Here is a 14,527-nt window from a genome sequence, read left to right as displayed (position 1 = left end):
TTACCCTGAAAATGTTCCCTTATCCCAACTGTCTTCCATTCTTGCTAATATACTACTTCCAATACTATGGGCTCTTAAGTAGCCTAACGAGTGGTATCTTGTCAAACCTTTCTGTAAATACAATAAGGGAAGACAATGACCAGTGGTATTATTGCTGGGCAGTTAATCCAGAGACCCAGGTAAAGTACTAGGGATCAGAATTCGAATCTTGCCACAGCGTTAGCAAATCTGGAATTGAGTCTAATGGTGACCGTGAATCCATTGTCAATTATTGGAAAAACCCATCTAGTTCTTTAATGTCCTTTAGGGAAGGAAACCGCCATCCTTACCTGGACTCAAGACCACATCAATATGGTTGACTCTTAACTGCCATAGGGCTGGGGGGTAATGCAGGCCTCACCAGGTGATGTCCCATCCCGTAAATGAATATTTTTAAAAACAAACCTACTGCATCCCCTTTATCTGTCCTGCTTTCTACCTGCGCTAGAAATTCCTGTAACTTTGACAGACGTGACTTCCCCTTTGTGAGGGACATGTATTTCAGAATGCTCTACTTCGTTCCGAACAAGATATGAAACTCACTGGCGTATAGTTTTCTTTTCCAACCCCTTCCCTTTATAAATAAAGGGTTGCATCAGCGGTTTTCCAAACCTCTAGGACTTTTCCAGAATCTAAGGGTTCCTGGAAGATTACTACCAGAACATCCACTATCTGTAGGTGCTTCCTTTAGTATCTTGGGATATATCCCATCTGGTCCCTTGCAATTTAGTATGATTAGTAATCCCCTTAATCTTAGTTTTATCTCCTGTTTTCCATCCGAAGTGTTTACAAGGCCTTACATTTACTTGTACCAAACAGTAAAGAGAAATTCGAAGATCAATTCTTAACCCCAAGATGTGCAGATCAGGTGAATTGGCCATGCTAAATTGCCCATAATTTTAGGTCAGTTCGTCAGAGGGAAGTGGGTCTGGGTGGGTTACTCTTTGGAGGGTCGGTGTGGACTGGTTGGGCCGAGGGCCTGTTTCCACACTGTAAGGAATCTAATATTTAGTGTATGGATTTTTTTAAAAAAAGATTTAGAATGTTATCAATTCTACGAGGAGTGGAATGAAATGAAAGGAACAGAAGCTGTTTGAAGACCACAAAGGTGACTGCCTCCATTTGAAGGTGGGCCTATTACCCGCAAAGCCTGTCACTTTCCTTTCTTGCACTGTCACTTTTCACTTTAGATGCATTTTAAAAAAAGTCAATGAATAAAGATACCTAGACCCTTCTATCAAGAAGTCTAGATAGTTTACCATAACCTTTGCATGAACCAGAGGTGCGCAGTCTGTTCTACAGTTCTTATCTACAGTTAAGGTATTCACAGGAACGGTACACTTTAAGCCTCAAAATAAATAGTTTATTTTGCATCCATTAACCCTTGCTTACCATTTGAGAGTATTAATATCTTCTACCCTGGGAATGTTGTATTCCTTTATTGAAATTAGAAGCAAGTTTCAACAATATTTGTAATTCCTAATCTTTTGAAAATAGTGTGTGCGCGCGTATGTTTGATCACTTAGCAACTGAAGCAAATTGCTTTGCGTACTGGTGGTTGGAGTTCACTGTTCAGGTCATGCTGAAGAGAGGAATTATAAGCTTCAGTCATCTATTCACAAATGGAGGTAATGACTGTTAAACCCCTAGACAACTACATAGTGTAAAGTTGTCCTCAAGTAATAGTTCTATTAGAATGGTAGACTGGGTGATTAACATCTGTAAATTTAGAGTAGTGATGTTGATTTTTAAAGGTGAAAATACTGTCAAAGTCGTCATGATCAAATAGTCATACAGTACGGAAACAGATCCTTATGTCCAACCCATCCATGCCAACCAGGTTTCCTAAACTGACCTAGTCTTACTTGCCCGTTTGGGACATATCCCTTTAAACCTTAATCTGGTTTCCAGCATCTGCAGTCATTGTTTTTACCTCCCTTTAAACCTTTCCAATCCATGTCTGTCTTTTAAATGTTGTAATTGTACTCATCTGTACTGCTTCTTCTGGCAGCTCACTTCATGTTTGCCCTAGCCTCTGTTCGAAAAAGTTGCTCCTCAGGCCCCTTTTTAAATCCTCCCCCTCTCACCTTAAATTTGTGCCCTCTAGTTTTGGTCTCCTATACCCTGAGGGAAAGACCTTGCCCCTGCTTCCCATCCATGCCCCTCATGATTTTGTAATCCTTTATAATGTTACTCTTTGGCCTCCTATGCCCAAGGGAAAAAAATCTGAACCTATTCAGCCTTTCCTTATAACTCAAACCTTCCAGCCTGTGTAATATTTTTTATAAATTTTTTTCTGCACCCATTATAGCACCTTATAGCAGGGTGACTATGCAGTACCCCAATGCAGCCTTATCAAGTCTTGTACAGCGAGCTGTAATGTGACCTCCCAACTTAGAACATAGAATATTACAGTGCAGTACAGGCCCTTCGGCCCTCGGTGTTGCGTTGCCTGTCATACTAATCTGAAGCCCATCTCACCTACACTATTCCATGTACGTCCATATGCCTGTCCAATGACGACTTAAATGCACTTAAACTTGGCGAATCTACTACCGATGCAGACAAAGCATACCATACCCTTCCTACTCTGAGTAAAGAAACTACCTCTGACATCTGTCTTATACCTATCCCCTCTCATTTAAAATTGTGTCACCCCATGTTTGCCGTCCCCATACTCTCCCTGTCCACCCTATCTAACCCTCTGATTATCTTGTATGTCTCTATTAAGTCACCTCTCAACCACCTTCTCTCTAATGAGAACAAACTCAAGGCCCTCAGCCTTTCCTCATAAGGCATTCCATACCAGGCAACATCCTAGTAAATCTCCTCTGCACACTTTCCAAAGCTTCCACATCCTCTTTATAATGCGGTGACCAGAACTGTACACAATACCCCAAGTGTGGCCGTACCAGAGCTTTGTACAGCTGCAGCATAACCCCCTGGTTCAGAACTCAATCCCTCTATTAATAAAGCCAAAACACACTATGCCGCCTTAACAATCCTGTCAATCTGGGTGGCATTTTTCAGGAACTCTTGTACTCAATGCTGTAACTCATAGTCATAGTCTTATGGCACAGAAATAGACCCTTTGGTCCAACCAGTCCATGTCAACCATTATCCCAAAATAATCTAGTCCCACCTGCATGTGCTTGGTCCATATCCCTCCAAACATTTCTTATTGGTAAACTTATCTAAATGTCCTTCAAATGTAACTGTACCCAAATCCACCACCTCCTCTGAAAGTTCATTCCACATATGGGCAGCTGTGCAAAAAGAAAATTGCCCCTCATATCTGTTTTAAAATCTTTCTTCCCTCACATTAAAAATATGCCCCCTGGTCTTGAAATCCCACATCCTTTGGAAAAGACACCTGCCATTCAGCTTATCTGTACCTCATGATTTTATAAACCTCTAGAAGGTCACCTTTCAACCTCCTATGCTCCAGTTAAAAAAAAGTCCCAACATATCCAGTCTCTCCTTATAACTCAAACCCACCATTGCTGGAAAGATCCTGGTAAATCTGATGAAGGAAAACATGTCAAACATCTTCACTATCTTGTCTACCTGTGGTGCCACTTTGCAGGAACTATGTACCAACACTCCTAGGTCTGTCTGATTCACAACACATCCCAGGGCCTTACTATTCACAGAGCAAACCAGAGCAGGACTTGTGCAATCAAAATGCAATGTCTAGCATTTATCTAAATTAAACTGCAGCTCCTCAGTCCACTGGCCAACTTGATTACAATCCTCTTGTACTTTCACTGTCCACTATACCATCAATTTTGGTGTTATCCACAAACTTATTACGCTTCCTTTGGTCTCATCCAAATCGTTTATGTAAATGACAAACAACTTGAACACTACACTGATGTTTGCGGCATATCACTGTTCACATGTCTCCAGGTCTGATCAGCAACCCTTTACCACTGGATCTGCCTCCTATTTGCTCAGTTATGTGAGGTTTTCTTAAAATAAATTTCTCTAAAAGAATGGAATTGGCATTGACCAATTATAGCTCCCAATGTTGAAAAATAGTACTGTAAGCATTTAAGCTCCAGGAAAGTTTGTTTACATTTTCAATAAACCTTTTAATGTTTAAACCTCTGTGCATTTTCTTATTTTGAGAGTATACGCTTGCTTAGCCAGTTATTAAATAGCAGGGTTGGCATTCAGCTAAAGGCTGGTCTACCATTTAATTAGATCATAGTTAATCACAAGACAACTGATTAAATCCACGAAAGCTCTAAGTGGTTTACATTGCATTGGGACTGGCATATCCAAATTACAGGCTTGGGCTATTTCTTGTCTGTGGGAGCTCTGGTTTTTATCTGCTTGTATTTTTTTTAATCTGATAGGTTTTATAGTACTTAAAAAGCCCTGCTTTTAGTTATGTTTTGTTGCTTTTCACATTTGAAATAACAGCCCACTGCCCTGTGGCTGACCACTTTAACTCCCCCTGTAACTCCGCCAAGGACATGCATGTCCTGAGCTGCGTTCACCACCAAATCCTAGCCCCCACCTCCTGCCTGGAGGAAGAACACCTTGACTTCCGCCTTGGGGCCCTCCAACCACAGCATCCGTGTTGATTTCACCAGTTTCCTCGTCTTCCCTTCCCTGACTAACCCCAGATCCACTCTCCAATTTGACACCTCCCTCTTGAACAGTCCCATCTATCTGTTCCAGCCTCTGCTTCGCCCTATCACCATCATCCCCCATCTGCATCTATTGCCTTCCCAGCTACCTCTTCTCTCCCCCACCGTCACACCTCTCTCCTCTTTATCTCAGTCCCCTTCTACCCCCTCCCACATTCCTTATGAAGGCCTTATGTTCAAAACACCGATTCTTCTGCTCGTCAAATACTGCGCTTTTCAATATTTGAAATTTAGCGAAGATCATTTGGCATTAGTTTGAGATGTATTGAAGTTGTTGGCAACACTCATTTAAATTGTGACTGCAAACATTTGTGGTAGCTCTTTTCAGTGGCCCGTAAAGACAGAATTTGGCTATTTTGGTTTGGTGTTAGCAGTGTTGGTACAGAGACTTTTTAATGCACTTGTAATACTTTTTAACTGTTTCTGATCTAGGTTAGTCAGTTTGGAGACTTAACTGAACAGGCTGAGCAGTGGGAAATATTTGGCTGCACAATTTGGAATCTAATCTTATGGGTGACAGTGTAGTGGTGTGACACTAGATTATTAATCCAGATCCCCAGGCTAATGTTCTGCCAAATGTTGGAAATTAATGAATTAAAATTTTGCTAAAAGCTAGGCTAATGACGATCATATAATCACCAGCAAATGTTATTAAAACCAGTTCACTCATGCCCTTCAGGGAAATAAATCTGCTGTCTCTGCCTGGACTGACCTACATGTGACTCTATACCTGGCTCTGACAGGCTGTCCATGCAATTAGGATGGGCAATTTGTGCTGGCCATCATGTTGACTGTCATCCATGAAAGAACAAAAATGACAAACTGGTGCAATTGTGGTGACTTTGGTCTTTGAACTGACTAGCTTTCTTCCTTTATATTCTCAACTGCTTACATACTTTCCCACAGTTACTGTACCTCCTGCTTTCGGCCTGTCAGACAGTCCGCAACAAATCTGCAAGCCACAACAGCTGTTTAAAAAAATCCAAATGTGAATGCAAAATATTTTTAAACTTGCCCTTCTTTTGAAATCTGTTAACCATTCAAATGTCAGTCTAGATATTGGACTTGAAGTGATTCATCATGAGGAACTAAAGGTGGGACCAATTTTAGCTTTGTTATTTGCTGTGTTAGGGTATGTCAGTGCATCCTTATTCAAATTCATACAGTTGAGAGGAGTGGTGCACTGTATAGTGGGAGGAAAACAAAAATGCTGTGCTCGTGTTCAAGGCATACATATTCTTGAATCTTCTAGTCCTTTTCTGAAGTTGTGAAAGTCTGAAGCAGAAGCTCATTTCTTTCACTTGTATAGTTAGTCAGAATATTAATTAAATCCACAACATCCCATGTGAGTACATGATGTTAAGGTTTAAACGGCGATAGTTTTAATTGCACAGTAGATTGCATGAAATGTGATTGGTTTTTATCCCATAAAAAGGTACTTTTTTTCCCTCCAGCTAACTGGGGAAGGTAGACATGCTGTGCTTCTAAAGAGTTTTCACCTATATGGAATGGTCTATTAACAGATCATACATGTCCAAAAATATTGAGTAGGTGGTCAGAATGATGGTAACTCTATGCTTATACTTCACTGGCGATAGTACTAGGTAATTTACCAGCCAGCTATTTGGTTAGCAGTACTTTTTCATATGTGAAGAACTAAACTACTTTATTTTCATTAACGCCAGAAAACTTTCTACTGATGTTGATACTGAATTGTTCTAGTTACAACAGCAAGTAATTTTAAGCTGAATATATAACTTGGTGGTATTTTTCTCAGCCATTAGAAAAAATAATTCTGAGATCACTTGTTTCTCAGCCAGGGTGAGGTGATGGGAAGGAGTGGGTAAGTGCTGGTGTGATACCGTCTACAACTCCTAATCTAGGTAGGTGACCAGAGGAATTAACTGTTCATCCCATTATGTTGAGGGCTGTAAATTTGACATGGGAATTGTTAGATAGCTATTATAGTGGGTGTGCTTAATTTTTACTAAATTTATTTCATGGAGCAATGCACCTGAGCACTGCAGCGAGCGGAAATATGACCCCTCGCAGTTTTATGGTCTGGCAGCAGGAAAGTTGTGCATAAAAGCTGTCAAACTCAACTAACCTTCCAACGTGCTTCAAAGCATAAACCTGTCTCCTACCTCGTGATGAGCTGTGTACAATCATTAAATCATACAGTAGTTACCTTTTGGTCCATGGAATCTGTACCACCAAATATATGCTAAATCTGCAGTAGCCCCACTTTCCAGCACAAGGCCCTTAGCTTTAAATGTTAGCACCTTTTTTTATCCATTTGTGGGTGTAGCTGACTGGGCCAGCATTTCTTTCCTGTCTGTCATTGCCCTTGAGAAAGTAGTGGTGAGCTGCCTTCTTGAATTGCTGTAGTCTACCTGCTGTGGGTTGATCCACAATGCCATTAGCGAGGGAATTCTAGGATTTTGACCCTGTGACAATGAAGGAATGGTGATGTATTTCCAAGTCAGGATAGTGAGTGGCTTGGAGGGGAACCTGCAGGTGGTGGTGGTGGTCCCAAGGGTCTGGTGCCCTTATTTTTCTAAGTGGTTGTGGGCTTCACGCTATTTTAAAATGTTCTTTACCTGTTCTGTGTGGAGTTAAATACTTGGCTTTATTTCTTGTGAGCACCAGCTTTGCTGAATTAGGATTGAATGGCACATGGAATGAAACTGCAGGAAGGAAACCAGTTTCCTGTTTTGTCAATTATGTCTCTTAAAACTACTGTATATGCTGATGAGAATCGAAACTTACATTTGGAAACCTTCTGTCATGAAACCTTTTAAAAGTTTTAAAACACAGATGTCAGTTAAACCTAATACACATATGTCATGTCCCAAGCAAGTACCTGTTTGTCTCTGTCTTCGCCAAAAAACAAGAATAGGATTAGGAGTAGCCCATTTGGTCTTTGCATTGCCATTTGAAAAAACATATGGATCTGATTATGGTATTGCCTTCATCTACCTGACTACAGTTCCACATTCCTTGCCCCCAAAAAAGTGATTGACATAATTTTCCTTGCTTGGCCTTGATACCTGGAATTTTCATTTTCAGCCTCTACAGCTGTCAAGGCAGTTCTTTGAGCCTATGTTCTACATGTGAGGTCAAGTTAACATTGTAGCTTAATGAACAGTTTTCATTTAATTGGGTGCTATAATCATGTGCCGTATGGTAGTTGTGGACAGGGTGTCATTCTGCTGAAGAACAACTTTGCACTTCACTTGATTTGATAAGGTGCCACATGGTAGGCTGCTCTGGAAGGTTAGATCGCATGGACTCCAGGCTGAGCTGGCAAATTGGATGCAAAATTGGCTTGATGGTAGGAAGCATAGGGTAATAGTGGAAGGATGCTTGTCGGACTGGAGGCCTGTGACTAATGGTTGGTGCTGGACCCATTGCTATATTTGTTATCTATATTAGTGATTTGGATGAGAATGATCCAAAGGCATGATTAGTAAGTTTGCAGATGACACTAAAATAGGTGGTGTCGTGGACAGTGAGGAAGGTTTTCAGACATTGCAGCAGGATCTTGATCAGCTGCGGAAGTGGGCTGAAAAATGGCAAATGGAGTTTAATATAGATAAGTGTGAGGTATTTCATTTTGGAAAGACCAATCAAGGTGAGAATTTTATGGTGAATGGTAGGGCCTGAAGGAGTGTAGTGTAACAGAGGAATCTTGGAGTTCAGATGCACAGCTTTCTGAAAGTGGAGGCAGGTAGACAGGGTAGTGAAGAAGGCTTTTGGCACACTCTCCTTCAGTCAGATCATTTAAGTATAGAAGTTAGGAAGTTATGTTGCAGTTCTACAGGACTTTGGTGAGGCCGCACTTGGAGTATTGTGTTCAGTTTTGCTCACCTTGTTATAGGAAGGATGTCATTAAACTGCAAAGAGTGCAGGAGCAATTTACAAGGATGTTGCCAGGATTCAAGGGACTGAATTATAGGGAGTCGTTGGACAAGCTAGGACTTTTTTCTTTGAGTATAGAAGACTGAGGGAAGATCTTATGAAAATGTATGAGATCAAGGGAGGCTTGGATCGGGTGAATTCGCTTTTTCCCCCAGAGTTGGGGAATTGAGGACTAGAGGGTGTCAGTTTAAGGTTAGAGGGAAGGAATAAATGGTTACTGAGGGACAGCGTTTTTACACCGAGGGTGGCATATGGAATGAGCTGCCAGAGGAGGTGATTGAGATGGGTACATTAACGACATTTAAAAGGCGAAAGTGAGGAGGCAAATGCTGGCGATTAGAGTTTAGGTTAGACTGGTGCTGGGAAAGCACAGCAGGTCAGGCAGCATCCGAGGAGCAGGAAGATTGACTGATGAAGGGCTTTTACCTGAAACGTCGATTTTCCTGCTCCTCAAATGCTGCTTGACCAGCTATGCTTTTTCAGCACCACGCTAATCTTGATCAACATTTAAAAGGCATTTGGACAAAGACATGGGGAGGAAAAGTTTAGAAGGATATGGGCCAAGTGTAGGGAAATAGGGTTAGGGTCGATGGACTTTTTGATCGTCTTTTGACATTTTGATGGTCGTTTGCTCATTGAAGTCCAGTGTGGGGAAATTCCTCCTTATGGCAATGGGTGTCATTTGGTGCATACTCTGAAGGCTTGCGAGGCACGGGAAAGTTTAAAATAACATTCTGGTTAATCTGGCTATATTTCAAGCTGCTTACACAACAGATAAAGGTGATTTGATTTAAGCTTTATTCAGTACAGCTGGAATGCTGAGAATACATCTTCCCAAGTTTACAGGCTCAAGCTAATTGAGAACTGAATTGGCTGTCATAAATTTTAGTGCAAGGTGGGTCATAGTTTAGGCATCCTCTTTTAACTCAAATTGCATATAAATTGCAGATCAGATTTGAATGTACAGTGGTATCTGTTTTCAAATTTTGAATTTATGGCTTTGCCTTACACCCCCCCACCCAAGATGTGACAATGCTGTGGCTTTGAGTGTATTTTGTCATCTTTTAAAATGAAGGTTGTGACACAAAACTCAAGCAGTCTGCCCAAAACCAGTAAAGTGGACAGCTTGAACGGCCTTGAGGGTTTTATAAAGTTGTAATAATAGGTGCAGCCTGAATGGGTGGGATCAAACTCCCACAGAATCACTTTTTTTTTAGTTTTAGCCTTCAGTAGCAGTTACTGGGGTCATGCAGCTGGATGTGAAAGCTCTTATTCCTCTTATGGATAAAACTTGTGGTTATCTTCCTGCTGTCAGAATTTAGACTACCCCTCTTTTTATTTTTGAGGTGTTTGGTCTGGTCCATAACAAAGGGCTTCCACAGTCCTTCTGTTTTCTTTCAAGTGAATTTCGAGTTGCTGATGGTCTTGTGTTGTGTGTGCTAGGTATATTCCCTTAGCTCTTTTCACATCTGTAATGCCATCTCACTCTGCATATGCCTTTGCTCATCAACGCTGAAACTTTCATTCAAGTCTTTGTTGTGTCTGGACTCAATTCGCCCTGATAATGGGTGCATTTTCGAGCCCAGCAAAGGATAACCAACAAATTGTTACAGAAATGAGTGAATATGAATGCAAGCTAGTAAGAAAAATTAAAGGTGGTTTGTAAAAGCTGCTTTAAGGGTGTGAAAAGTAAAATTATCTAGGATAATTGAGACACTAATAATAGTGGGAACAGAAGCAATTTTATGGACAAACCAATGTTGGAGAAACTAAGTAGACCCTGTCTTTTTCACAGAAGAACATAAGAGCTAGGAGCAGGAGTAGGCCACTTGAAGATACAGAATATTTCCTAAAAATATTAAACAATCATTGGCCATGTGAAATTGAAGTATTGAAATAAATTTGCATTAGTAAAGAGAGATTACTTGAAAATGTAACTGGAGTTTTAAAATTCATTCACAGGATGAGGGTGTCACTGCCTATTCCCCATCCTTAATTGGAAATAGATAAATCTTCTGGACCAGGTAAGCTTCATTCCACTGTGTTTAGGGAAGTGGCTGGAGGGATTGGTAAAAATTCTTAAAATTCTAGATTATGAAATGGTTTTTATAGACTGGAAAGTAGCAATTGTATTCCCACTATTTCAGAGGATCTGATTTTGTTGTAGGGAAAATGTTAATTATAAACAATGTTACAACTAGACACTGAAGATATTCTAATATAGGACAGAGTAAATAAGGATTTATGAAAAAGCCTATGTTTGTACTAACCAATCCAATGTCTCTTGATATGTCAGTCCTGCCACCCCAGGAAGTGTTCTGGTACACCTTTGTTGCACTCCCTCCATAGTCACAATGCCCTTCCTCAGATGTGATCGTAACTGCACATAGTACCTCAGGTTGGTCTTGCCAAGGCCCATCATAATTGCAAAAGCCACCCCTACTCCTGAACCATTGCTGCCTTCACCACTTGCTGAACCTGCATGTTTGCTTTCAGCGACTGGCGTACACTGGCACCCTGGTCTCATCGCATCTCTCCTTTCTCAATCTATGGCTATTCAGATAATCTGCCTTCCTCTTTTTGCCACATATGGGAGCACCAGCTGCAAGTACTTCTGCAAATCACACTGCCTTGCAGCTATATTGCTGTTCTTTTACTGTCACTGGTTCAAAATTTTGGAACTTCCTCAAGAGCATTGTGGTTATATGGAAACCACATGGATTGAAGTGATTCAAGAAGACAGTTCATCAGCTTCTCCAGGGCAATTCAGAATGGGTAATGAATTCTGATGCACCCCAGATCCATCATTCATTTTTAAAAATGCAGGGGCTTGGTCAATATTTGCCTCCCAATCAACATCACAAAAAAAATCTGTGGTTGTTATCACATTGCTGCCATGGGAAGCTATTCTGGTGCAAATTGACTGCCGTGTTTCCCACATTACAACAGTGATCACACTTGTTCTTGATTGTAAAACAATTTGAATACTTGGTTGTCATGTAAGATGCTATAAAAATAGAAGTCTTCCTTTTCTCTCATGATGCTAACATAACTTTTCCTTACCTACCCTTATAACTAATAGCCCCATGGTGTCGCCAAGACTTTGCAGCAACAGAAAATTCCAGCTGCCTATAGCCAGAGACTTTAGAAAACCCACAAGTTACTGATATTAAGACATTTTATAGGCCTCAATGTGAGGGGTAGCTACCTTAACTTTAAAACTCCTCAGGGAGCAGCACATTGCAATAGTCAACTTAACCCACATTTTTAGAAAAATTTGTGTTGTAATAAATGATTCATTACAGATTTTGTATTGCCGGTATCAACATTTCAGTATAGAAATTTTAATTTATTGTATTATTTAGTACAGATTGAAGACAATAGTAAAGGTTAGAACAAGGAGTAGTAGGAATAGAATTTTAACAAGGCTGCACAGACAAGATGCAGGTTTTCCCTGGTGGGGCAGTCAAGAAACAAGGGACACAGTGTCAGCATATGGGGTACACTATTTACAGTAAAATGTTTTTTCAATTAAAGGATAAAGAACCTGGGAAATTTGTTCCTCTGGCTGTGGATGCTAAATCATTGAATATATTCAAAAATGAGCTTAATTTTTAGATTTTAAAGATATCTGCAGAGAAGTTGCAAAGGCAGAGCTATGGTATTGAGATTGGATCAACTATGATCATATTGAATAGCTGAACAGGCTCGTCAAGCTTTGTTTGTATCTGTGTCTAAAGTATTCACATTATATTTCATCTGCCATGGATTTGTTTCCTTAATTTGTTCAAATCATCTTTACTCCCATCCAGCTTTGTGTTGACAAACTGAAATATTACTTTTCACTCCATCAACTAAATCATTGATGTATTGTGTGAACTGCTGGGATTCAAGGACTGATCCCTGCGGTACCTCACTAATTATTGATTGCAACTTGGAAATTATCCACTTTTTATTTTTGTGACCTGTCTGCATCCATCCATGTTAATTCTCTACCACAATTCCATGCACTTTAATATTGCATCCTAATTTTTGATGTAGTATCTTATGGAAAGCCTTCTGAAAACCCAATAAACCTTTAACCGTTTCACCACATTCCACTGCTTGGAATTTTACACCACACCTGTCTGCATCCATCCATGTTAATTCTCTACCGCAATTCCATGCACTTTAATATTGCATCCTAATTTTTGATGTAGTATCTTATGGAAAGCCTTCTGAAAACCCAATAAACCACATCCACTGATTCTGTTGTACCAACTCTACCAGTTAATTCTCAAAATTCCAGTAGATCTGTTAAGCATGATTCTTTTTGCAAATCCATGCTGATTCTGTCCGATCCTCTTTTACCAAATGCAAGCTATTAAATCTTTTATAGTGGACTCTAGCAGTTTTCCTAGTATGGATATAGGACTTAACTGGTCAATGGTTCCATGTTTTCTCGACCTTTTCAAAATGGGGTGACATTAGCTGAATTTCGTAAGAACAGTTCCACAGTGACTAGAATGTTGAAAGGTGAACACCAGTGTGTCCACTATTTCTAAGGCCACTTGTTCAGATATCTGTGCTGTAGGTTATCAGGCCCTGAGGATTCATTGGCCTTTAATTCCACAACACCATTTCCCTACAAATTACTGATGTCCTTCCCCTTACTAAACTGTATGTTGTCCAATATTTTAGAAACGTTACTTGGGTCTTCCTCTGAAGGCAGAATCAAAATGTGAATTTAATCAGTCTGCCATCTTTGTTCCCCATTGTGTAACTTGCTCTGTTTCTGATTGTAAAGACATTTGTCACATTTTGTCTTCAGTAATCTTTCCTCTTTGTAAAAGCTTTTATGGGTATGCAGCCAGTTTGTATTCTGAAAGCTTGCTGTGTTCCCCCCCACTTTGTCCTCCTTTGCTGAAATCTAAATCTATCTGCAATTCCCAAGTGTGATGAATGCTTCTTACTTGTCTGGATCAGGGCAATTCTAACAACATTCAAGAAACTTGCAGCTTGCTTGATTTGCACCACAATGACGAACATCACTCAGCAAGCAATATGTGCCATCTGCAAGGTGCCAAAATTCACTCCGGTTCCTTCGCATCTTTCAAATTCAGGTGTTACCATCTTAAAGGGCAAGGGCAACCGATACATGGCAGCACCACTTGCAAGTTTCCCTCCAAGCCTCTTGCCATTGAGACTGGATAATATACTTTCTTGCCTTCAATGTTGCTGTGTCAGAGTCCTAGAACTTCCTTCCTTAACAGCATTATGGATGTACCTACATCATGCATCGACTAATAGTTATTCAGGAAGGTTCCTCACCACTACCACATGGCATCTAGGGATGAGCAGCATATGCTGGCCCAGCCAATGAAGCCCATGTCCCTTGATTGGTCACCGACACATTCTATTCAAATAGACCTCCAGTCCTTGTTTGATTCGAAATAAAAGTGTAATGTGGAAAACAGAGTATTTTAGTCTCATGACAATTTTTTTTGCTACAGGGGTAAAATGTTTTACTGGAATTGTACAGAGCCTCGGTGAGTCTGCATTTGCAATATTGTGTATAGTTTTTCTCCTTATCTAAGGAGAGATATACTTTCATGAAGTACAACAGAGGTTCACCAGGCTAATTTGAGATGGCAGAATTGTCTTGGAGTTTGATGACATCTGCAAGGTGATCTTATTGAAACTTACAAAAATTACTTCCAAAATTTACAAAGAAACTCAAATTTTTAACAGGGCCTGGGAGGGTGGTTATTTCCCTTGGTTGGAGTATGGAACCAGAATAGAAGATAAGTAATTTAAGACTGAAACACTAAATCTTAATCATTCAAAGGGTGGATCTTTGGAATTCTCTACTCCAGAAGACAGTGGAGACTCTATCATTGAGCATGTTTAAGACAAATTGATAAATTCCT

General features: G+C 40.3%; 1 protein-coding gene across 6 annotated transcripts in view; it reads left to right on the top strand.

Moving 5' to 3' along the window:
* LOC122559200 (protein FAM53A-like) overlaps positions 1–14,527 on the top strand; it is a 103,412-nt gene that overhangs the window by 4,282 nt on the left and 84,603 nt on the right. For 2 of the 6 annotated variants that reach the window (XM_043708824.1, XM_043708744.1), the window contains exon 2: positions 10,581–10,642. The exons of the other annotated variants lie outside the window; for them this stretch is intronic. The gene's annotated coding sequence lies outside the window, so the exon portion shown is untranslated. The remainder of the gene's footprint in view (positions 1–10,580; positions 10,643–14,527) is intronic. 6 annotated transcript variants of the gene reach the window in all.

Source organism: Chiloscyllium plagiosum, chromosome 1 (assembly GCF_004010195.1).
Source record: "Chiloscyllium plagiosum isolate BGI_BamShark_2017 chromosome 1, ASM401019v2, whole genome shotgun sequence".
In the NCBI taxonomy this organism is placed as follows: Eukaryota; Metazoa; Chordata; class Chondrichthyes; order Orectolobiformes; family Hemiscylliidae; genus Chiloscyllium; species Chiloscyllium plagiosum.
The sequence above is the reverse complement of the archived record's forward strand: the minus strand, read 5'-3'. Positions and strand labels throughout refer to the sequence as shown.